Genomic DNA, 23,452 nt, shown 5'->3' on the forward strand with positions numbered 1-23,452 from the left:
CTAGAAATGTCCATATGTTGAATAGTCAAGTGCCAGGGGATATTCCTAGTGCCTCGTCATGGCACAGAGACAACCACAAATCTATCTTGGACTATTATTTTTTTTCACAGAATGTCTTCAATAGAGTAAGGTCACTCAAAGTAATCCCCACAAATAATAGCGATCACGATCGTTTGAGGATGATGTGGAACGTGGCAGTTGAGCAGAAAAATATGCTTTGGCTAGTGAAAGTTGAGATCGAGGCCGGTCGTAATAGATTTCGCTTTAACCCAACCAACATCAAATAACTGTCTCAGAGATATCAGAAAGAAGTGCACACACAGAGGACTAATACAGACTACACTGTGTTATTGGCAAGTTATACGGTAGTAAGATCAGGGGAAAAGGAAAAGAATATGAATTTTAAACCCAGACATATTTTCGATAAACAAAAGAAGAAATTACATAAGGACATTAGCGATATGAGGCATCTGCCAGCTTTAAAAAGATCAAAATGCTGCAATAAATGCAGACAGCAGTATAAGAACTGGTTGATCTCGCATAAGGGTATTTTAGCCCAAAATGATGCAGAGTCAATTCCGAGACTGCTGTCTTTGAATAAAACAAGAAGAACGTGGAAGGTTCTAAATGCAATAGGAACCAACCAACACGGTCTCCAGAACAATCCAGTCTCTGAAGAGAAATGGGTTGAGCATTTTGGCAGGTTATCAATTCCGAACGGGCAAATCCACTAACATTAGCTAAGACTGAGTGGGATATCTTATTTACTAAACAGGAATTAATTGACTTAATTGGGAAAGTCAGCAGATCCCGGGCTCTGGTCTGGATGGAATAACAAATGAGATGTTGAGATTGGCTCTGGTGGGGTGTGGCTCTGGTGGGGTGGGCAGAGTTTTCATCAATACTTTTTACCCAAGTTGTTAGAACAAAAATAGCTCCACCATCTTGGAAGTCTGCGGTTGTGGGAGGGGGGACCCCAGGACTGTCATCTCCTGTTCTGAGGACCTCTGCGGTTGTGGTACCGATATTTTAAAAGGCAACAGGTTAGACCCCTGAAAAACTACAGGCCAATTGCTCTCCTAGATGTACTGGTAAACTGTTTGCGTCTCTATCATTGACAAGGCTAAGGCTGTGGGCAATGAATACCAGACATTTTGACAAGCGTCAGACTGGATTGGTAAGAGGAGTGGGAAGTAATTTAAACTTATTTTTAATTAGCTTACTGAAAGTTAAAGCATGGAAAGAAGAGAAAAAGTTCTATCTTCTATTCATTGACCTGGAACAGGCTTTTGATGGCAGAAGCCGAGACCTGCTTTGGGGTAAGCTGTTAGCTTGGAATTGCTCGATGGGCCTTGTCCTGGCTATGGAGGCGCTTTACTCCAATACTTCTATCCAGGTAAGATTACATCAATCAGGTCTCATGACTAAAAAGATCTGAACATATAGAGGTCTAAAGCAATGTTTCCCATAGGCTCCTGCTTTATTCAATTTGTTTATCTCAGATGTAAAGATGGCTTCAAACTCCATTGCAGCCTTTCCTCCGAGAATAGCAGGGGACCCACTGAGATGGTTACTCTACACGGATGACCTTGTTATTCTTGATCAGACTCCGATTGGACTGCAGCATACATTAACAAATGTAGAGGATTACGTTGACCGTAACGGTCTAAAAATAAACGCAGCCAAATCGGAAATCTTAATACTGCAGCCACTGAGGGGGGAAAAGAAACAACCCTTGGTGGTCATTGGGAAAGTTGGCAATACAACCGGTCGAACTAACAAAATATGTGGGAATAAGCGTAAATGTGAATATAAAGGATACGTCTCGAATTATGGAATTAAAACTGCCAGCCGAGAATTTGGTGGTCCAAGGAAAAATTATTCACAACAAATATGGCAAGTTTTCACTGGCCAAAAGGTGGTACCCATATTATGGTATGGTGCAGAAGCAACATTGTGTGTCCTATGGGACCTTTGGGGGATATTGGAAGGTATTTTTACACCTGCCAAATTGTGTACCCTTTCCAGTTATTAAACATGAGCTGGGTCTTCTGTCAATTTATGCTAGGGTAGTATAGAACTTCTTAGATTTATTTAAAAAAATAATTTTAAAAGACAGCCCAGCTCAATTCAGAATATTAAAAGGTGCGTGGGACATGACTGGGTTAGGACTTCATGGATTTCGCTGTATGTAGAGAAATACTTGCAGACATAGGTACATCAGAAACGCGACTAAAAAGTAACCCAGATTCGGTCAAGAGAGTACTATGGGGTAATGATTCAACTGAAACCTGGACGAAGAAAAAGGATTATAAACTGTATGAGCATCTTTTTGGGGATATGTAAGCATGCTCCCCAAATATTTGGTAACATTTCCTAGTGCATACCATCGGGGTTTCTATGCTTTCGAATGAACCTTTTACCAACAAAGGAGGTATTACGAATTAGGAAGCAAGGGATCTTTGTAGATGGGCTGTGCCGATTATGTAAGGACTCTGTTGAATCTTTGAAGCATTTAACTTTGGTGTGTCCTGTGTTGAGAGATTGGAGAACAACATGTCTGGGTGATTTTATACAGGGGAAACCGTTAGCGAATGTTGACGAATGCTGAAAATGTTTGTGTGGAGGAACGGATTTTAGGTTGACATTTGCTCTGATTAATTATTTGGATGACATTTCTAAGAAAAAATTGTTGGAGGAAACAATGGTTATTAAACAAGATTACGTTTAGGTGATGATTCATATTACAGATGATTTTAAATTGTATGTAATGGAAATATAGAGGATGATACCATTTTGTATTCTATTGATTGTGGTTTTGCGATGGATTATGATGGTACAAGTTTGTAATAAACTAAATACCAACAATTGTTTTAATTTTTTTTTTTTTAATGGTCTGGCCTGATTAACATGATCTCGAAAAGTTTCCATGGGGCAGTGTTTTGGGCGGGTGGGTGCAGCACTGGGTGGGAATGGTCATAACGACTTGCATGGCCATGGGCAGAAAATGGGTTGGCAAATAACCAAACAACTTCTACAAGCTTGGTGTCCCCCTCATGCCATTTCTCCCTATCTTTGCTCTAATGCAATAGTTTTGGCTTTTAGGTGGCGCAAACACCACTTAATAGCCCAAACTATAAATGGGCTTGAAAATGAATCACGTTCTCTCTCTGTACTCTTGTATGAATTAATTATGCAACAGCTTTTTTCACTTGAAAACTGTGGGCAAGATTCCCCGATTCCTCAACACCATTAATAATTCTCATTGCTAATTGGCACAATATCCTATTACAGGAGTGGCTGGTCCTGTTCCCTTTAGGAAAGCCACACACAGGACTGAAAAGTCGACTCGCTTAGAACCCAGCACCCACAGCTTCTCTACCGTACAGACGTGCAGGACCCCAGGACTAGCAGTTCATGTTCCCTCTAGTAGAACAGGACCCCAGGTCTAGTAGCACCCCCTCTCTCTAGTAGGACAGTACCTCAGGACTGGCAGCTCCTGTTCGCTACAGAAGACGAGGTCCGCTGGACTGGAGGCTTCTGTTCCAGAAGAGCAGGACTGCAAAACTGCTAGCCCCTGTTCCCTCTATATGGACGGACAAGACCTCAGGACTGGCAGCTTCTGCTCCCTACGGAAGAAGAGGACCCTTGCACTGGTAGCTTCTGTTTCATCCAGAAGAACAGGACCTGCAGAGCTTCCACTCCTGTTCTCTCCAGAAGGCCAGGACTGGCAGCTCCTGTTTCCTTTAGGAGGAGCAGACCCCAGGACTTTCAGCTTCTGTTCTGAAGAAATCAGAAATTGAAGCCCATGTTCCCTCTAGAAGAACAGGATCCCTGGATGGATAGCTCCTGTTCCCACTAAAAGAACGGGGCGCCCCTGGACTGACAGCTGCTATTCCCTCTAGTAGGGCAATACATCAGGACTGGCAGCTCCTGTTTCTTACAGAAGAAGAGGACATCTGGACTGACAGCTTCTTTTCCAGAAGAACAGGACCACAGGAATAGCAGCCCCTGTTCCCTCTAGAAAGGCAGGAGCCCAGAATGTCCATACCCAGTTCTCTCTAGAAGGACAGGACCCCAGGACTGGCATCCCTAGTTCCCTCTAGAAGGACATGGCTCAATGACTTGCAGCCCCTGTGTTCTCTAGAAGAACAGGGCCCCGGGACTGGCAGCCCCTGTTCCCTCTAGAAGGACAGGACCCCAGGACTGGCAGCCCAAGTTTCCTCTAGAAGGACATGACTGCAGGACTTGCAGCCTGAGTTCTCTAGAAGAACAGGACTCCGGGACTGGCAGCCCCTGATCCCTCTAGAAGGACAGGACCCCAGGACTGGCAGCCCCAGTTCCCTCTAGAAGGACAGGACTCCATGACCTGTTGTCTCTGCGTGCTCTAGAAGAACAGGACCTCAGGACTGGCAGCCCATGTTCCCTCTAGAAGAACATGATCCCTGGATGGATAGCTTCTGTTCCCAACTAGAAGAACGGGGTCCCTGGACTGGCAGCTCTTGTTTCCTCTAGAAGAAAAGGACACCAAGACTTGCAGACCCTTTCCCTCTAGTAGGGCAATACCTCAGGACTGGCAGCTCCTGTTCCTTACAGAAGAAGAGGACACCTGGACTGACAGCTTCTTTTCCAGAAGAACAGGACCCCAGGACTAGCAGCCCCTGTTCCCTCTAGAAAGGCAGGACCCCAGGATTGCCATCCCCAGTTCCCTCTAGAAAGACAGAACCCCAGGACTGGCATCCCAAGTTCCCTCTAGAAGGACATAATTCCAGGACCCGCAACCTCTGCGTTCTCTAGAAGAACTTGACCCCAGGACTGGCAGCCCCTGTTCCCTCTAGAAGGACGGGACCCCAGGACTGCCATCTCCCTCTAGAACAGTGGTCTTCAAACTTTTTATGCCAAGGCCCCCCTGAGCAAACAAATTGTTCGGGACCCCCCTGCCCCGCCTCTCTGTGTTGGTGCTTTTTTTTATAGAGATAGCTGTGATATGTGTGATGTCCATACACGAGCACACTGGATTGTTTTGTATTTGAGACTCTGACGAGCATGCCAATCAAGGAAGTTGCCTCACACTGTAAATCCACTAGGCCAGTGGTCTTCAAGAATGTTTAGCCTGGGCCCCCCTGAGCAGAATTTGGGCAGGCCAGGCCCCCCCAAAAAATGCCAAATGGACAGTATGTATTGCGCACCGTCACTACACCCTACTCCCAGTATAGTCCCTGGGCTCCCCCACCTGCTCCCATCACAGTGGCTGGGCTTCCTCATCCCACTCCTACCCAGTCCCTGGGCTCTCCCCACACCATCACACACCCTGGGCTCTCCCCACCCTGCTCCCACCACTATCCCATGGTTCCTACCCATCCTGCTCCCACCACAGTCCCTGGGCTCCCCCATCCCGTTCCCAACACAGTCCGAGAGCCAGTGGCGGCTGGTGAATTTTTTAAGTGGAGGGGCATTACTATTTCCCCCAAAAATGCCATAGCGACTGAGCGAGTCCAAGCCAATCAAGGGGTGTTCGGGGGGGTTCTCCCATGAATTTTTTAAATAAAATAATGGGTTAAAATGTTGCATTGTAGAGCATTCTTTAAAAAAAAATGGGTAAATATCCAAACAGTTTGCAATTGCTGCTGGGGGGGGCCCAGGAGGCAGGCATGACACGTTTTACTGGACATCTATGATAGATGTCCAGCAGAAATATACCATCCCTGTCCCCTGGGCCCCACTAGGCCTAACACAATCAACATGGTTATGTGTGTATGCAAGGTGCTGGGGTGCCAAGGGGGAAAGCATGGTATTTTGACTGGACATCTATGATAGAAATCCAGTAAAAAAACACCATTCCTGTCGCCTGGGCTCCACACCGCCTCAGAAGGAGAGCTGATTTTGGCAGGTGGGTAGGGGGATTGTGCAACAAAGGCATTTAGGCATTTTTAAAATGCCTTTGTTGTACAACCCTCCTTCCCCCCCTTGATCCACCACTTGCCAAAATCAGCTCAACGGACCAAAACAAACTAATGCACACATTCATACAGCAATCACTCTATCATTCACACGAGCATCCATCACCATACACTCACATATAACACAAGCATTTACGCATCCATACACATGATTCAATAAAATAAATGAACATAAACATACCTTCTGCAGTTGGCTTGCATGTGGGTGCTGAAACGCCCTGTTCCAGGCTGCTCTGTCCGTATGTGCGAAGAGGTGCAGGAGCTCCCCCTCGCACATACAGACATGCAGTGCCCCAGCCAGCATTTCCAATGAGCTATGCAATGCTGGCGAAGCAAAACGCCCCAGCCTTGCATGGCTCAATGAGTATGTGCGGCTGGGGAATGAACTGAACTGTCAAAGGGAAATAGGGTTTTCCCATTGACAGTTTAGCCAGCCCAGGAGCACTCCCTCAGCTGGAAAAAGCAACTGAGGGAGTGCTCATTTTTTCACTGGGCTGGCTCCTTAGCTCCTCCATAATGGGCGAGGGGGCCACTGGGTGGGCACCTCTTTGCCATTATGGATGACCCGCCAGGCTCAGACTGGCCTACTGGCCTGTTCCCCTTTCCTTTGCCTGGCCGCGCTCTGAAACACCTGTGTACGAGCATGATACAAATAAAATATCATATCATAGGGCAATGCCTGTACAAAAATACTAAATGCTAGTGTGGGCCAGTCAAAATGGGCCACCTTCATGGCCAACGTGGGCCAGTTTGATGAGTTACTTCCCCACAGAGTTAGTAATTCTGACCATTGTTGCTGAATAAATATTCTATAAATATCACAATGTACTAACATTTTAACACAAAGCACCCCTCAAACAGTCTGTTAATGAATATCCATTTACAACTGCGGGCCACTTTTTTCATTGGTGCCTGAGACAGTGTCATGCTTCAGCCCGACCATGTGAGCAGCCCCTGCCCATTTCTTCCAATTTTCATGCTGGGCTCTCGCGGCCCCCCAGGGATGCGGCCGCGGTCCTCCACAGGGCCGCGCCCCACAGTTTGAATACCGCTGCTCTAGAAGGACAGGACCCCAGGACCGCACGCCTCTGCGTTCTCTAGAAGAACAAGACCCCATGATTGACAGCTGACATGACCAAGATATAAGTGCTTTGACCCTGCTCGTGGGTGTTCTGCTCTCATCTTCGAATGGGCCCTGAAAGCAGAGCTCTCTCCCTTAACCAGGATACCTCACACATCTTTTCCCACTTCCAGAAAGTTAAGGCGGCCCACTATATCCCTGACAGGAAGGTCATCCTGGCGTGCTCATACTCCTCTAGTTCGCCATTCGCCTGGGGGTCATGCGTGTTCCTGGAAGCTCTGTTGGGCCTGAACGTGGCCACTGGCAGTCAGTCATCACATGCCATACATGCACATTACAAAGCTTAGGACTCTGCCAAATAGATTATAGTGTTACCGGTAAGTGAGGGCTGCCTCAGGCCGGCAGGAATGACTGGACGCCAACGAATGACCATTGCCAGGAACTGCCTTCATTATATGTATGCCCTGAACCCTGTTGCTCACTGTGAACGGCCGTCCCCAGAAATGGACCATGTCCAGGAAGGTTTCCTGGCTCGCAATGTCTCTCCTCTGGGGAAGTGGAAGGGGCTTTCCTGCGAAGGGGTCAAGATCAGGAAAGGCCCCTTGCTAGCAGGGACTCGTAGCTAGGAGCCATTCATTCCTATCAGTAACTCTGGCGCGCCGCCAGCAGAGCCCTGTCCGCCGCAGTGGTTTAGTTCGTTGCTTCCAGTAGTCGCCTGACGCCGTTAATGACTCGATGCAGGAAGCGGTCCTGTGCGCTCGGGCCTGGGCGGGGGCGGGGGTCTTGTGCCACTACAGCTAGCCTTAAGAGAGGAGAGCGTTCTTGGGCGTGCACTGTTGCCCACAGAGGATGGGGGAGGGCGCGGGACTGTTATCTCCTGCTTAGTTGCAGCTTGGCGACTTCTGCTTTCCTTCAGTCTGGGCTCGATCGACGCCGTCCCCTGGCTTGGCGTCCGGGTGATGATGCTGCTCTTGCTGGCAGGCTTTATGGTAAGTAGTCTGACCAGGGACCCTGATCTGGGAGGGGGCAATGCCAAGAGAAAGGGGGGCTACATTACACACAGCCGCTGAACATTTTCACCACAGAACGTCCCTAGACATATGCTAATCGCGCGTGGCCGTTATGCTTTCCCCTTAGGATTCTGGTAGTTTTAGTTTATTCTTTCTCATTTAAAATTTAGAAAAACTACAAATCCCAGAATTCCAAGCAATATCAGGCCTGGGTGCTTTCTCATGCATGTTCACAACAAAATGTGAGCGTTGTGTAATCACAAGAATGACGAGCACTGATTTTTGAGAGACCATATGCCAATCACGGGTTAGTGGGGGTTGCTTAGAACATGTACTCATTACCGGGGCGCGGAGGAATTCACTATCAACACCGAGACGAATGCCGCCGCTAATCACGAATAAGGTATAGGGGGTTTGAGAGGAGGGTGCAAAAACTAGGCCATGGGAGTACTTGTGCTACCCAAAGAAACCCAAATAGCACAGTAGCAGCGCACGTGCTTCGTATGTTCACAAGCGGGCGTGGGAGACCAACGCACCCTCTGGAAGGAGGGAGGCTGCGGGCGGGGGTAAGTGGCAGGCACTGTCGGCCAAGCACTAGAAGAGGAAGGTTAAGCGCTGGCTGTGTAGGTAACATGCTATGCGTGCAATGAGCCTGTACACGCATGACATTGCTGCAGAACGCGAAGCGCCACAGAAGGACTCATGCTATGGAGATGAAATACTAAGTGCTCGGGATGGATGGTAATAGATTCGTCTTTCACGGACCGCGTGTGTGACTACGCTCTCTTGGAGTACATGTGTGCACTGCAGTATGAATGATGCACATCTTAACTAAGGAGGGTCTTCAGCGTCTGCAGGGCTAATGGATTCATCTTCCAAAACATTAAACGGGCAATGCATATTGATAAGCAGCGTTAACTCCCTTTAGATTTCACACAGTTGACACAGGCACTGGATTCATCTTCTTCCTAAAAAATGAACCATCTTAACTAAGGAGGGTCTTCAGCGTCTGCAGGGCTAATGGATTCATCTTCCAAAACATTAAACGGGCAATGCATATTGATAAGCAGCGTTAACTCCCTTTAGATTTCACACAGTTGACACAGGCACTGGATTTATCTTCTTCCTAAAAAATGAACCTTCTTAACTAAGGAGGGTCTGCAGGGCTAATGGATTAATCTTTTAAAACATTAAACGGGCAATGCATATTGATAAGCAGTGTTAACTCCCTTTACATTTCACACAGTTGACACAGGCACTGGATTCATCTTCTTCCTAAAAATGAACCATCTTAACTAAGGTGGGTCTTCAGCGTCTGTAGGGCTAATGGATTAATCTTCCAAAACATTAAACGGGCAATGCATATTGATAAGCAGCGTTAACTCCCTATAGATTTCACATGGTTGACACAGGCACTGGATTCATCTTCTTCCTAAAAAATGAACTGAACTGTTGGAGATACGGCATTCATCTATCTGCCAATACAATAAACAGGCTATGTGCAGAGAAGGGGTTTATCTCACACTGTAATAAAGAGCATCTTCAGGGATAAATGATTCATCTAAGAGAATAAGCGCAGTTTGTGCAGGTCAATAGCCTTGATATCCCAATAGATAAGGGTCTGATTCACAGACGCGTGGTATAATGGCTCAATCCCATAGGAAAACACTCTGTGAATCAGGCCCATAGTGTTTGCACCTAACTGCACATCAGACAGGGCAGACATAATTTCAGGAAAGTTTTGACGGTGTATTACAACAGATTGAGCCACACGAGTCAATGCGTCCTCCACAATTGCATTAACAGTAAGAGTACACTTGTTTTTTGTCAAATAATTAGCAACTTTGAAGGATGTGCTTTTCTTGGAGCATTTGATTTTTTGCTGGTTGTCTCTGCTAAGCAGCTATTAGTTCACCTACTTGTTGGGATTGCAGACAGCTTCCTTTGAGAACATTATTTTCATAATTTGTGTGCATTGTTGCAAAATGCCTCTCAACATGACTCTTTTTACCCGCTGTAACCTGGACACAATAGATTAAAGATGCACACTTTCCTTTTATGCCGGAAGAAAGCAAATCGGTCTCCCACTCTGGAAGGAAATGGCACATCTTATGTCTTTTGTTGGAAGGTGCGCCTGCTTCTGCATCCATGATTTCAACGAGGGTAGTTTATACATTTTTAGGGGGGACAGACGTGCAAAAACAATGTGAAGAGGATTTCAATCATTGTGTCATTGTGTTTTTTTCTTTACTCAGCATACACAAGTTTCTCTTTGTCAAAAAATAGAATCCACTGCACATCCCCAATTTATGCAGATTGCTCATATGCCAGGCGACAGAATTCAGCCAAGGGAAAGTAAGCCAAACCCTACTGTGTTGACTATCCTTAGAAGTTTTAATGTCAAAATAATGGGCAAGAAAGAAAAATGAACATGTGAAAACCATGTGATCAATTTATTGCTTTACAAGGTTTTATGCAGAAACGTTTAAATCACAGGGCTAAACTAACCTTCAGTTTTAGATGACCTGAAACATGCCCACACAAATCAAATAACAACCTAACCAGACAATACATGAATCATATGAACACAATGAGCAAAAGAGTATGGTTGTAGCGAGGGATGACTTGTTCATAGCGGGTGGTGACCCCCGTCTGCCCTTTATGAATGGGGCAGTATCCCGGGGAAATACAGAGAACAGCTCACAGGAGGGCTGCCACTTTCTGCAGGAATGATGGATTCTGATGCATGGCCTATGAGCCACACTTGGCTAGCATGTACACCTCTCTGAGTCCTATTGGGGCACCAGCTTCACAAACACAATGTAAAATGACAATATTGTGGGCATTCACATCAGCATGTGTTTTACAGTGGCAGTGCCGGCACATATTGCAAAGGCATCATTAAAACGTGTTGTAAAAGGCTCCCGTGTACAGTTTGTGACATGCATCTATTGGATTTTTCCATGCGTTACCTCACATAATTACAGTTCAATTTTATGGTGGTTTGCCAAATTTGTAGCAAATAATTGCAGGTAAATTGTACCATTTCAACCCAGTATTGAAAGGCTGAACATCTGCATACAACTACCAGCATGCAAAGTGATGCTAAGCTAAACACATCGAAATAAACATTCAGCGAATGGAACAATCACTCGCACCCCGCCCCACATTATTTCACATGGTATGCAGATGTATGCACCCCTCCACTTTCTAATCAGCCATGAGTTTCACCTTTTGGTGACAATTGCCACAACCCCCATTCACTGTGCTATTGCTACATTGATCGCTTGTAGGGACTTGGAGCCCTTCAGGCCAACTTGCAGCCCCTTGCACACAGCTTTTAACTATTTGCTTTGCAGGGACGGGTGAAGGAGGGGGACAGGGGAAGAGGCCCAAAGACAGTCAGACACCAAAATAAACACAGAGGGGTCATTGAGGTGCTGAGCCTAAAAAGCCACTGGGAAGCCTCAGGCAAGCTGCCAGTCGCTCGTGGTCGATGGGCTGCAAACCCTTGCCCTAAACATCCCTTAAACAAGAAAACGAGGCCACCTGCTAAATGATCATAAAATAATGTAAGTTCGTCCCCTCCTCAAATGACGCCTTCCTTTGGCAATTCCGTCTCCTACTCGTGCAGTCCTGCCCCCACAACCACGTTACTCCTGTAGGCTATCTCTGGCCCTTTTGATTAATCCAGCAAAAAAAGCCATTTCAGTTCACAATCAACCTCCAACCCTCCATTCTGCCATGTCAGTGTCAGGCAGAACTTACCACACTGTCCAAGGTTATGGGGCCGTTTAAGCATGTTTAGTTTCACAAAGAGAACCCAATTTTCCATTGGGGAAGGATAGCTCAGGGGTAACGTGTTTGTCTTGGAAGCAAGTCAACGTGGCCCAACACAGATTCGAATCCTGACCCCGCGCTTAGAAACGACTTGTGGGGTATTAAGCACATTATGAATGAACAATAAAATAAATAAATACAATCGTTGCAGGTAGGTGCACATGTCCTCTGCCTCTGCCAGTGTAGTGCTCAATGATGTTAAATGCAAGGCTCCCTGCTCTCCCAGGTGGGCGATTTAACAGGCTGTCTGACCTTTCTCACAATTGTGTCGCCCGGTTTGCCCATCCTTAGAATTAACCATCATGGAGGAATCTAGAGTGTCAGATGATCTCGACTTCTAAAGTCTTGTGAGGGATGTTGGAGATGGGGAGGTGTTTGGGATATGTGGGTTTCTTAAGCAGAGAGATTAGGGTGGGAAGTCCAAGTCCCCGGCGAGTGTCAATCAGGGTTATTTACCGTGCTCGGGAGAGGGGAAGAAAGAATTCACTGAACTGTCAAATGTCAAAAAGGGAGTGAACGGAATGAAGAGGCGGTCCGTTAGGGGCATGACCCACGGGCTGGGGGAAGGCACTGAGCACCCACTGCCCATGTTTGCCCCATGTCATAAGCCTGGAAGTGTTTTTGTGCTGGGGAGTGGCATGCGGGTGACACGGATGGATGACAAGTGTTACAAGACAGGCAATGCAGAATGACAATTGCAGGAATGAGGAGACTGACGACCAGGATGTTAGGTGGAAAAAACTTTGGCCACAAGCTTTATTTTAGTACCAGCCATGGTGCAAAAGAAAAACCAGCCACAACATCACATAAGGATAACAATACTATATTTTGGGGACAGAGGGAACAGGTGAGCGGGGGGCCCTAATCCCAGTTAGGGGCCCGCTCGAGGCTGATCCCCGCCGCCATTCATATGAAAGCTTGTGACAATTGTTTGGCCACAGCGTGTGAGCTGTGACATGTTCATAATTGCTTGTCTTTGGAGCAGGTTCATCCTGCTTTCTCTTGTCCTTTCCAAGTGAGGTGGGGAGGTGTGCGCTTGTGTGCCTTTTACTGATGTCCAACCTGACCAGGTTTAGCACTTGCGCCCTCTCTTGGTGCCAGGGAATATACATTGCTCCTTCACAACCAATGTGCACAGTAAGTAGGTAGTGGCGGAAAAGTAGCTGTCAAGTGGCCAGTCTTTGCTTTTGAGCGAATAGCACTTTGCAATTGAAGATGTGTAAGCCCAAACGTATGCGAAAAAGCAAAACTACAAGTCCCACAATGCAAACCGCTTTTGATCGAAACAATGTCTGACACATACAAATGTTGTCTTCTGTCTCTCGGGCGAGGCTTTCCTGCTCATGCGAGGTGATCCACTGCTATCCTGATCACCTTTCTGGCTGGATCATTATTGTCCCAGCTAGTGGTGCCTGACACTGACTGAACAATGCTACTTATTAATCCTACAACTGCTCAGCATTTCAAAAATGACAATTTTACTCACCCTCATTTGAGGCTTGATCTACCTAGCACACCCACCTCATGTTCTTTTCACAATCATTGGCACATCAGTAGCTGCCCTCTGTACCACGAGGCTTGGCTTTTCCAGACTGTGCAAACACACCTATCTTGTCCTCATGCCCACCTGATGTGGCCCCCGTACCATGAGTTGAGGCTTTTCCAGACTGTGCACACACCTATCTTGTCCTCATGCTAACCTGATGTAGCCCCCCCCCCCCCGGTACCATGAGGCGTGGCTTTTCCAGACTGTGCACACACACACCTATCTTGTCCTCATGCTCACCTAATATGGTTGTTACTCACCACTAGTCGAACAGGTCTGGGCGTTGCTCAACCTTAGGAGACTAGAGGAGAGGGAGCTGCTCCGGTAAATCTTCAGTCTAAGCTGGGATTCTTCCGTTTAAGGAACATTCCAGAACCAGACCTCCTCTGAGGAGCTCTTTAATGCAACACACCCCTTTGTTGTTATGAAAATACAAACAAAGGAATTGGTTACCCAAAAGAGCGTGGATACCCACACCGCCACACCAAGGATGTAGGAAATAAATAAAACACAGTTTTAAGGTGAGGAGTGAGAAAACAACAGAAACGGTTTAGCAAGAAAGAGGAATACCTGAAATAAGCTTGGTAGGGCTGTAAGGTTATCAAAGAATGTAGTCGGGACCAAATATTACTGGGAAGAAAGAAAAGGATTGGTTAATCCTAATTATACATATCTAGAACCCTAAGATGTACAGTAAGAGTTAAAGGGCTTACCCTAATAGAAGATTGGCTGAGAATAGGCATAAACAACGACAGGAAAAAATAACAAACAGCGAGTTAGTACAGGAGGCTACCATGAACGGCACGAGGGACGCAACTAGTTCCGGGAAGGTGCACTGATTCGGGATAGCGTTCAAAAGTGCACTGTAGTAGCTGTGGAGTTATTGTTCAAAGTGTTCAAAATGTCCCAGAAAACTGAGGCAGTCCAAAGTTTAGAACAGAATGATTCCAAGGAGTAGTTCAATTATAGGTTTCAAGCAGTATTAAATGAAGTTCAAATCACTGATTGGGCTTATGTTCTACACAGCAAGAAAAACAGGATAACGTGAAAAGCTTACTGTTTCCAGGAAGACTCGAGAACCACGGATGCGGAACAATAGATGTTAATGGCAGCAAGGTAGACCGTATCGATAAAGCATTTAGTTCCTTACAGATGATGGCAAGTAGCTCGAGGGCAGATGACAGCAGGTTGCGTATACAGCTTGAGTGACTGTATACGGAAGCTCACGGCTGCAGGAGACATGCAGCGTTCGGAAGAGAACACCAGCGTTTTCGTAAGGCAGCAGTAGAAAGGACCATCGGGAAGGCGTGGGGGCTCAGCAGGCAGCTGGAAATGCAACTGAACAATTTGGCAAACAAATCTGAGGGGAAAACAACAATGAGAGTAGTCGAGGGACGTATCCGAGGTCAGGAGTTAATAGAATTCCGAATAGGCAAAACAGCAAGAGCGCTAATTAGAAGCAGCGTTTTGATGTACGCGAACCTTATTTAAACCCCTCCTTTGTGCGTGGGGCAGAGCCTTTCCCGCCGCAAGCGTGACTGATAGCTCACCTGAGCTCCATGGACCCGGGTGGCTGTGAGTCCACGTCTCCATGGCAACCTCCAGCGTTGCCACAACGGAGAGGTGGTAAAGCGAGAGAGACAGCAGAATGACAAACTCTGGGATTTCGTAACACCCATACCATGAGGCGTAGATTTTCAACTCTGCACACACACCTATCCTGTCCTCATGCTCACTTGATGGAACCCCCATACCATGATGTGTGGCTTTTCTAGAATGTGCACACACACCTATCTTGTCCTCATGCTCACCTGATTTAACCCCCAGTGCCATGAGGCAAGGCTTTTCCAGACTGTGCACCCACACCTATCTTGTCCCCATGTTCACCCGATGTAGCTAATCTGTACCATGAGGTGCTGCGTTTCCAGATTGCTGTACATTGTTTTTCTCTACTCTGCACTTCTGTAACTAGCGTTTAGATGGCCGTGGGTTTTGTGAGCTGCTATAAATGTTAAATAAAATAAATAAATGGGGCTACTTAGCAAGACGTAAAACTGTCTTGAAATGTTGCTTCCTCTCTGTAGATATTTTAGGATGTCCAGTGTCATGGGTGAGCCATTCAACCTTTCCTGGCCTCCAACCTCAAGGCCCCTGTCACCCTTCAAATCTGTATATTCATTTTCTTTTAAGTTGCTCCACTTAAAAAGTACATAGCCCCTCAAAGTGAGAGACCTGGCAGAAAACCTGCATCTGGGCGCAGCTGCAACTCTGTTACTTCTAGTTCTTCATGTGCAGTGGCAAAAATGAAACCTTATTATTGTGTAAGTGAGCAAAATGGCATGAGCTCAAATCAGACGGATCTGCAGAACATTGCAAATCTAATATCACATACCAAATAACATTGGAACTCTTAATATATTTGAGAAATCTTCCTAAATGAATACATGATTTTTGATGACCCGAATGGGCATTAGTTTGTCAACATTGCTACCTTTATTCACCCTTAAAATGTTCTTACTCAGAAGTGACTTTGCAAGCCGAAGACTATTATGAGGCTAAACAATCGTGGTCCTGCTTCTTTCCACTTTGCTAGTGGGGAGATATCCCACCGTAGTTACGCCAGAAGGCTTCTGCCCAGAATGTGCCCGCAGCAGGACTTCACATCCAGTGGAACCAGTAGACTATGAACTGGAGCATGGGGGACCAGATCCAGTATATGGCAATTTGGGGAAGTAACCCTTTAACTGCAAATATTTCAACTTTATTTTAGACTTTTCTAGACCAATGGCACATGATCTGCTGGCTCCCTCCTGTGGAACACCCTCCCTCTGCGTCTTAAGACCTCCTCATGTTTCGAAAAAACCTCAAGACCTTTCTCTTGACCGCTTCCGTCTCCTCCTCTCTTCCCTGCTAATCTCACAGCAGCGTGACTGATGTGCAGGGCCCTCATGTGTCCACAGGCCTCGACTCCTACATCTCTCAACCCGGCCACTGACTTCTGCTGCACTTACTTGGGCTCACCCTACCCAGGGGTGGTTGCACTTACGTTATGCACTTAGGTTCTTCTCCTCTTAGCACTTACCCTGAGCACCTCTCCATGAGCTTCTAAGCATCTTATCCCTCAACCCCCCCCCCCCCCGCACTTACACACTATGAACACTCACAAGGCATAGTAGGTTTGTCTACCCTTCCTTTATTCCCATTATTTGTTGTATTATTAATGCAAATATTTATCCTTATAGTATTTCTTTGTCTACCTTCCCCTGTCCCCCCCTGTTTGCCCTGTGGGCGCTTTAAAACAGTTTTGCTAATTGTATAAGCACCCAATAAGTGAACAATAAATACATGAAAAGGATTAATTTGCGTGCCCTTAACAGTTAACACGTGTTTTCGGCCATTAGGCCTTTTTTTAAAACCAAGCTTGATTGAAATTACTCAACACTTCTAAATAAACATTATATAAGTATAATTGAAAACAGAAAAATAAACAATAAAGAAAAATAAAAAAACAGACAGAAAATTAGGGTTGGCAGTAGGAAAGATTGGCGGGAGGAAAGAGACATCATGAAATTCTTTACTGATTGATCGAACTTAATCATTATTTAAATCATGACAGGGTGCAATTTTATCTTATGATAACGTTCCCACTCTTGGACATGACTAGATCACATGTCTCATTCACATGCAAGCCTATAGTGTTTGGATTAATTAGCATTGTTTTTTTCCCATTCTTCCTCTTTACTTGTGTACATACGCTGGTTTATTGATATTTCTACTTCAATACATTACTGAATTATGCACTAGAAAACAGATGATTAAGTTTGCATGGTACTTACATGATTTGTGTTGAACTCTGGTATGTATCCCACAAATGCTTATTCTCTCAGTCTGTTGTGCTTAAATACACTCAAATAACCGGGTTAGATCCCTGGAACAATATAGCCTTGTTACAATCTATCGAGTAATAAACTCAGAGAATTATATATATATATGAATAATAGTAACATTAATCATTTCTATATTAGAACAACTAAATTTACTTTAATGATGGCGCATAACATTATGCAAAAACTCTCCCCCTGCACTTGCCTGTATAGCTGTCAATGTTCGTGGATAGGAAAGCTTACCTTCTAATGTCTGGAGCCTTCCTATGGCATCCCGCGTCTGCTTAACAAAGCACAGTCGCCATTGTATTTGCTTTTATATCGCGGTCGCGGTAACAATCGTGCGCCATGATGACGTGTTCTCTTTGTTTTCTCACGTTACTTATTGAAAGACCCTTGCTGGCATATTCATGGGTGAATATAAACACTCGATAGTCATATCCTAAAACCCACGTGGTATTGTGATTGTTAAACCTTGGCAGGTTACTCAATGTATGTATATTTCTCTGTCGTCCTGGCTCTCCCTCCTTCCCAACTGGTTGGGAACGCCTGCATCTGCAGGCCGGCCGGAAAAGCTGGCTGAAAAAGATAGCTTTCACTTTAAGAGTTTTAGAAGGGCCTACACCTTACCCTCATGTCACCAAGGGTCCACACCCAGTTCCTGTTTTTCCGCCTACTGGACAGGTGGGAATTTCTTGCTGCACTGCGACTCCATTTTCTGGGCATTCCTTTGGCTGACCATCCCTTTTTTCCTAGTGATTGGTTCTTTATTACATTTTTTCAAATTGTGGCGCCTCCCTCTACGCATGCAATATGCGTCATGCTTCAAGCAGTGCATCCGTTGCCGGAGGCATTTTTCAGCGGCCTATCCCCACCATGCCTACGTCCGCTGTCTGGGTATACATCACCCGGTGAGTACTTGCATATTTTGCTGTGGAATTCACTCGAGGTCTCCACTGACTCGCCGTCTCTCCATGTCTGTGCTGGGACCGTTACCGAAGGCGACCAAGGACTTTCTTCCTTTCTTTTATTAAAAAATAAAAAAGTTATTAAGAAAACAAAAAACACAGTTTCGGCCTAGTCCCCAGTAATTTCCCACAGATGAAAAACCCCAATTTTTGCTCGAGTGCAAAGCTGGGGTGCTGTGTCCCATAGTTTATTGTAATATTTGACGGTGAATGGGGTGCACCATTCTCCCAAAATTATAGCTATATCTCCCCTGGTGCATTGCCGCACACAGGCTTTTCAGGACTGAAAAGTCACCATTTTTTTTATCGATGCAAGAGATCACCGCGGTTATACCTACGGCTAACTGAAAACGAAAAGGCAGAAAAAAACAATTTCAGGGTTAGAAAACTAAGAAATACCATGATGCTAGTGTTGTGGGGGGTGGGATGAGGGAGGGAGAGGGTACCATGTGAAATTTGGGGGCTGGAGGGGGCTTAGGGACCAAGTTAAGAGCATGTTTTCTCATAGTCGTGGTTATTTGTCAGGATAACCACAGCTATCAAAGAAAACGAGATCGGGAATGAAAGTGCGTCACAGCAAACCACGAGTGTTATGGGAGAGCACTGAGGAGGTAAGGAGGACTTGAGGGGAGTGGGGGTAGCATGCTAGGAGGAAGGGAGAAGTTGGTGAGTGCCTTGGTGGGCAGGGGAACATTTACTTTTGTTGGTTTTCCCGATACATGCGGTTATCAGGATACTACAAATAACCATGTCTATCTGTAGTACATTGCAATTATAACTGCAGAAAAACATTTTTTTTAAAAAAGAGTTACACTTTTTTTTACAGCTACAGTGAGGCTGGGTGGAAAGTGGCCACGGACTGCTTTAAAACATAGAGTGGCTACGGGGCCTGAAATATTGGGGCAACAAATACAGTGGTCACGGTTGAAGCCCATGGCTAGCGGCCTGGTACTGCTTTACAATATAGATGGGCACAGCTGAAGGCTGTGGCCCTAGCTAGTGGGCCCGAAATATTGGGGGAACATATACAGTGGGCACAGCTGAAGGCTGTGGCCATTGACCATAGCCAAAGGCCAGGGCTTGTGTCCGGTATAGCTTTAAAATTATAGTGTGGGCACAGCCTTTGGCCATGCTCACGAGCCAGGCTAGTGGGCCCGAAATAATGGCGGAACATATACAGTGGACACGGCTGAAGGTTGTGGCCGCTGGCCATGGCCAAACGTCATGGCTAGTGGCCCGGTACTGCTTTGAAATTCTGAATGCAAAAATAAAGGGAAGGCCTGACATACATTGGCATTTAATTAATACAAAAACATACTAAAACCAACCCAATGTACAACATTGCACCCAATTAGTAAACTCAGTCGCTGTGCAACAATATATATGCATGTATATACCGAAGAGATACTATAGTTAAGGTTACGTTTACATGACACTTTACAGAGGAACATTTGAAACCATTTTCCTTGTAACCTTTGACCTTGTAAATGAAAGTTCACCAAATCCGACAAGCAACTGATCTGGCCACATCTGGACATTCACACACAGGTTGATCAAGTTTCATGGACTTATTTAAGTTTAACAAAAAAGTATTTGAAATGTTTGCCACAATAACTGTCTGCATGGATTTTTGAGATGTTCACCTTATACCCAGCCCTTGCCTGGAGCCCTGACATTCCAAAGACATTTAAAAAAATCATTTTAGCAAAATTCGAGATAAGCCCCAAAATATATGTATATTTAGGACCTGCATAGTAGGTTCAGAGTGAAATTAAATACGCTTGTACCCAAACTGCGGTTGTGTTCTGAGATCTACACCACGGTCACTAACAATGCACCCCGATTAAACGGACAATACGCTCAATGTACAAGTTAGCGCAATACGCAGGTATATCAAAGAGAAGACGCACATAGGATATATATCCACAAGATAAAGAAGTATATACACACTATACACTCAGAATATGAATTGGCCGATAGAAGGTGCAAGATACGGTCACTAACTATATCAAAGCCATTACTCATGCTGTTGACGCCATTGCACCACTTACCCTGAGAAAGGGTAAACGCTCCAAACACACCAACTCCTGGTTCTCACCCAAACTCCTCGAACTACGAGCCAAAAAAAGAACTGCATTGTCCGTATGGCAAACCAAACCTAATGACTCCACTAGACTCGCATTAAAAACCTTATCCAAAGAATACAAACATGCTATAATTAAAGCAAAATCAGACTTCTTCAACACTAGGATTTCTAACGCTAAATCAGGTTCAAGAGAGATATTCACCATCTTTAGAGAACTTGAGTTACCAGTTCCGGAAACACATACCATCTCGAAGGATAAGGAATGGTGTAATAGTATCCAAGAAGCCATGCTCAACAAACTCAACTCGCTGCAAAACAAAATTACTGAACACCAACAAGCGCTGGGAAAGCTTATCTCATCTATTTCGCATAAACCCTTACCAAAGGTGCCGCTATTCTCATTTAAGGAAATGAGTGAACTTGAAGTGGCAGCACTCATCAAATCCATCAAACCCTCTAATTGCAAAGGAGATGCATACCCAGCCCAGCTTATTAAAGATTGTGCTACCACCTTAACATCTTTCATTACGGCCTTCATCAATGCCTCCTTCTCAACGGGACAGGTTCCGGCATGCCTCAAAGAATCCTGGGTCCGCCCCCTCTTAAAGAAACCAACTCTCGACCCTAACACCCCTACGAATTACCGGCCCATTACAACAGTACAATTTTTACTAAAAATACTTGACAAAGCAGCTTACCTGCAAGTCCACCATTTCCTAGAAACCAACAACCTGCTAGGTCTCAGGCAGTCAGGTTTCAGACCCGGCCATGGGACCGAAACCGCACTACTAGACTTAAAAAATCAGATCGACGACCGTAGGGATGCAGGAAAACCAGCCATCCTGCTGCTCCTAGACCTGTCAGCGGAATTTGACTTGGTGAACCAGGACACACTCTGCCACCACCTTTGAACTGCTGCCAACTTCTCTCCAGCAGCAACAGCTTGGATCACCTCATTTCTTCAAGAAAGAGGGATGAAAGTATTCTCAGATAAAGCCTGTGCTGACCCCAACTTCATTAAGTGTGGGGTCCCTCAAGGATCCTGCATATCGGCCACCCTATACAACCTTCTAATGAGACCTCTCTTTAGCTTCTTGGACACGCGTGGCATCACATAGACAAATTATGCTGATGACACGCAGATCGTCATCCCCCTCACAGGGTACTACGAAGCAGACAGCAAATCTCTTAACTCCATATATGCTGAAATCCAAACATGGATGGCGGAAAACTGGCTATGCCTGAATGGAGAAAAGACGGAGATCCTACTTTTGGGCACACCAGGCATCTTAAAAAAACTGGATGTGAAATACAACTCTTTCTCGGTTGACAACACGCCCATCAAAGTTGCGCTTACTGTTAAAACCCTAAGAGTCTTCTTGGAATCAAACCTCTCCATGAATAGGCAGGTTAGCGCCATCTCCTCTGCTGCAGCCTACCACTCAAAATAGATCACGGCAGCCAGACCATTCCTAACAAGAAACAACTGCATTACCATAGCCAGAGCAATTGTGGGGTATAGGCTAGATTATTGTAATGCACTCCTGGTTGGCACCTCCGCTAGAAACATTGGGAAACTCCAGACTGTACAGAATAATGCACTGAGAGCTGCCACGGGCATAGCCAAACATGAGCATATATCAGCAACCAGAAAACTTGCCCATTGGCTACCCGTTAGGGAACGTATCCTGTTTAAAACCCTGGCACTTACACATAATTCCTGTGCTACAACTATGCCGATGACACACAACTAATCCTAAAACTCCTGAATTCAAAACCCATCTGCCAACCCAACCTTGTTTCCTGCCTCCTCAACATAGATCACTGGATGACCACAAACCACCTCTTGCTAAACCCCTCCAAAATCGAAATCATGGTATGTGGCAACCCCGAACTTCTTCCGCACCCGCTACCCTGGCCATCTGCCTTAGTCAATTACCCGACACTCTCAAATTCAGTAAAAAACCTTGGATGCACCCTAGACTCAGACCTAACCCTCTCACTACAAGTCAACAACGTCTCCAAGTCCTGCCACTACCACCTTAAAACTCTTAGGCGCATTTTTCCATACCTCTCCTTTCCCAACAGACTCTCCGCGGTCCAATCAATTGTTATGTCAAGACTGGACTATGCTAACCCCCTCTACCTCGGATTCCACGCGTACCAACTGACTAAACTACAAAGAGCACAAAACGTTGTAGCCAAACTGCTACTGGCACTTGGCCCAAGAGATCACATCTCCCCAGCCCTCAAAACTATGCACTGGCTTCCGGTTGCCCGAAGAGTGACCTTCAAAACCTTATGCTTCTCTCACCGAGCAATGCATAAAATCGGACCTCAATATGATATGATATGATAGGTTATTTATAACGCGCTTAATACCCAGAGGTTTCTAAGCGTGGACCCAGGGATTGAACCTGTGGTGCTCCGTATCGTCTTGCTTCCAAGGCGAGCACGTTGCCTACTGAGCTATCCTCCCGATATCTTCAAGACAAACTAAAACCCTGCCATCCTCCACACACTCTAAGATCAAGCACTGCCGGCCTCCTAGTCATACCAAAAACCAACTCAGTCAGGTTAGGTGGATCATCATTCTCAGCTCTGGCCCCCACTCTGTGGAACGCACTTCCACCCCACATCCGACTCACTGAGGACCTCCTGTCTTTCCGCAAATTACTGAAAACATGGATATCGGTAAGAGGGGGACTATACCTTCAGGTGAGGTACTAGTTTCGGCACCGGCTGACGGTACCCAATGGAAGACTACCTCCTCAGTTCCGAAGTCTTCACGGGACTGTTCAAGGGGAAACCCCGGCCCATTCACCTGAAAGTACCCCCTGGTGGGAAAGTGGTAGTACCTCCAAGTGGGAAAGGGTTACAGAAGACCCACCCGGTACCAGAAGAGTTATTTACTCTGGACGAAATAACAACTGCACCGGCAAAACCGTCTATTGCCTCAGTACACTGAACAGGTAAGGTTACGTGCAAAGAGGCTCGCACCTCCGGGGTTGATTCGGTCCATTCCGAGTCCCCTGTACTGGACAAAGCCAATTCGACTTCTGGACATAAAACTTCTG

At 45.8% G+C, this 23,452-nt stretch overlaps 1 protein-coding gene across 1 annotated transcript in view; it reads left to right on the forward strand.

The window, feature by feature from the left end:
• Nucleotides 1-7,890: 7,890 nt before the first annotated feature.
• Nucleotides 7,891-23,452, forward strand: part of CSF2RB (colony stimulating factor 2 receptor subunit beta) — a 292,848-nt gene continuing 277,286 nt past the window's right edge. Inside the window, exon 1 of the mRNA XM_069653006.1 lies at nt 7,891-8,030. The gene's annotated coding sequence lies outside the window, so the exon portion shown is untranslated. The remainder of the gene's footprint in view (nt 8,031-23,452) is intronic.

This window comes from Ambystoma mexicanum, chromosome 3q (assembly GCF_040938575.1).
Source record: "Ambystoma mexicanum isolate Mex_15411 chromosome 3q, UKY_AmexF1_1, whole genome shotgun sequence".
NCBI classification, from domain to species: domain Eukaryota; kingdom Metazoa; phylum Chordata; class Amphibia; order Caudata; family Ambystomatidae; genus Ambystoma; species Ambystoma mexicanum.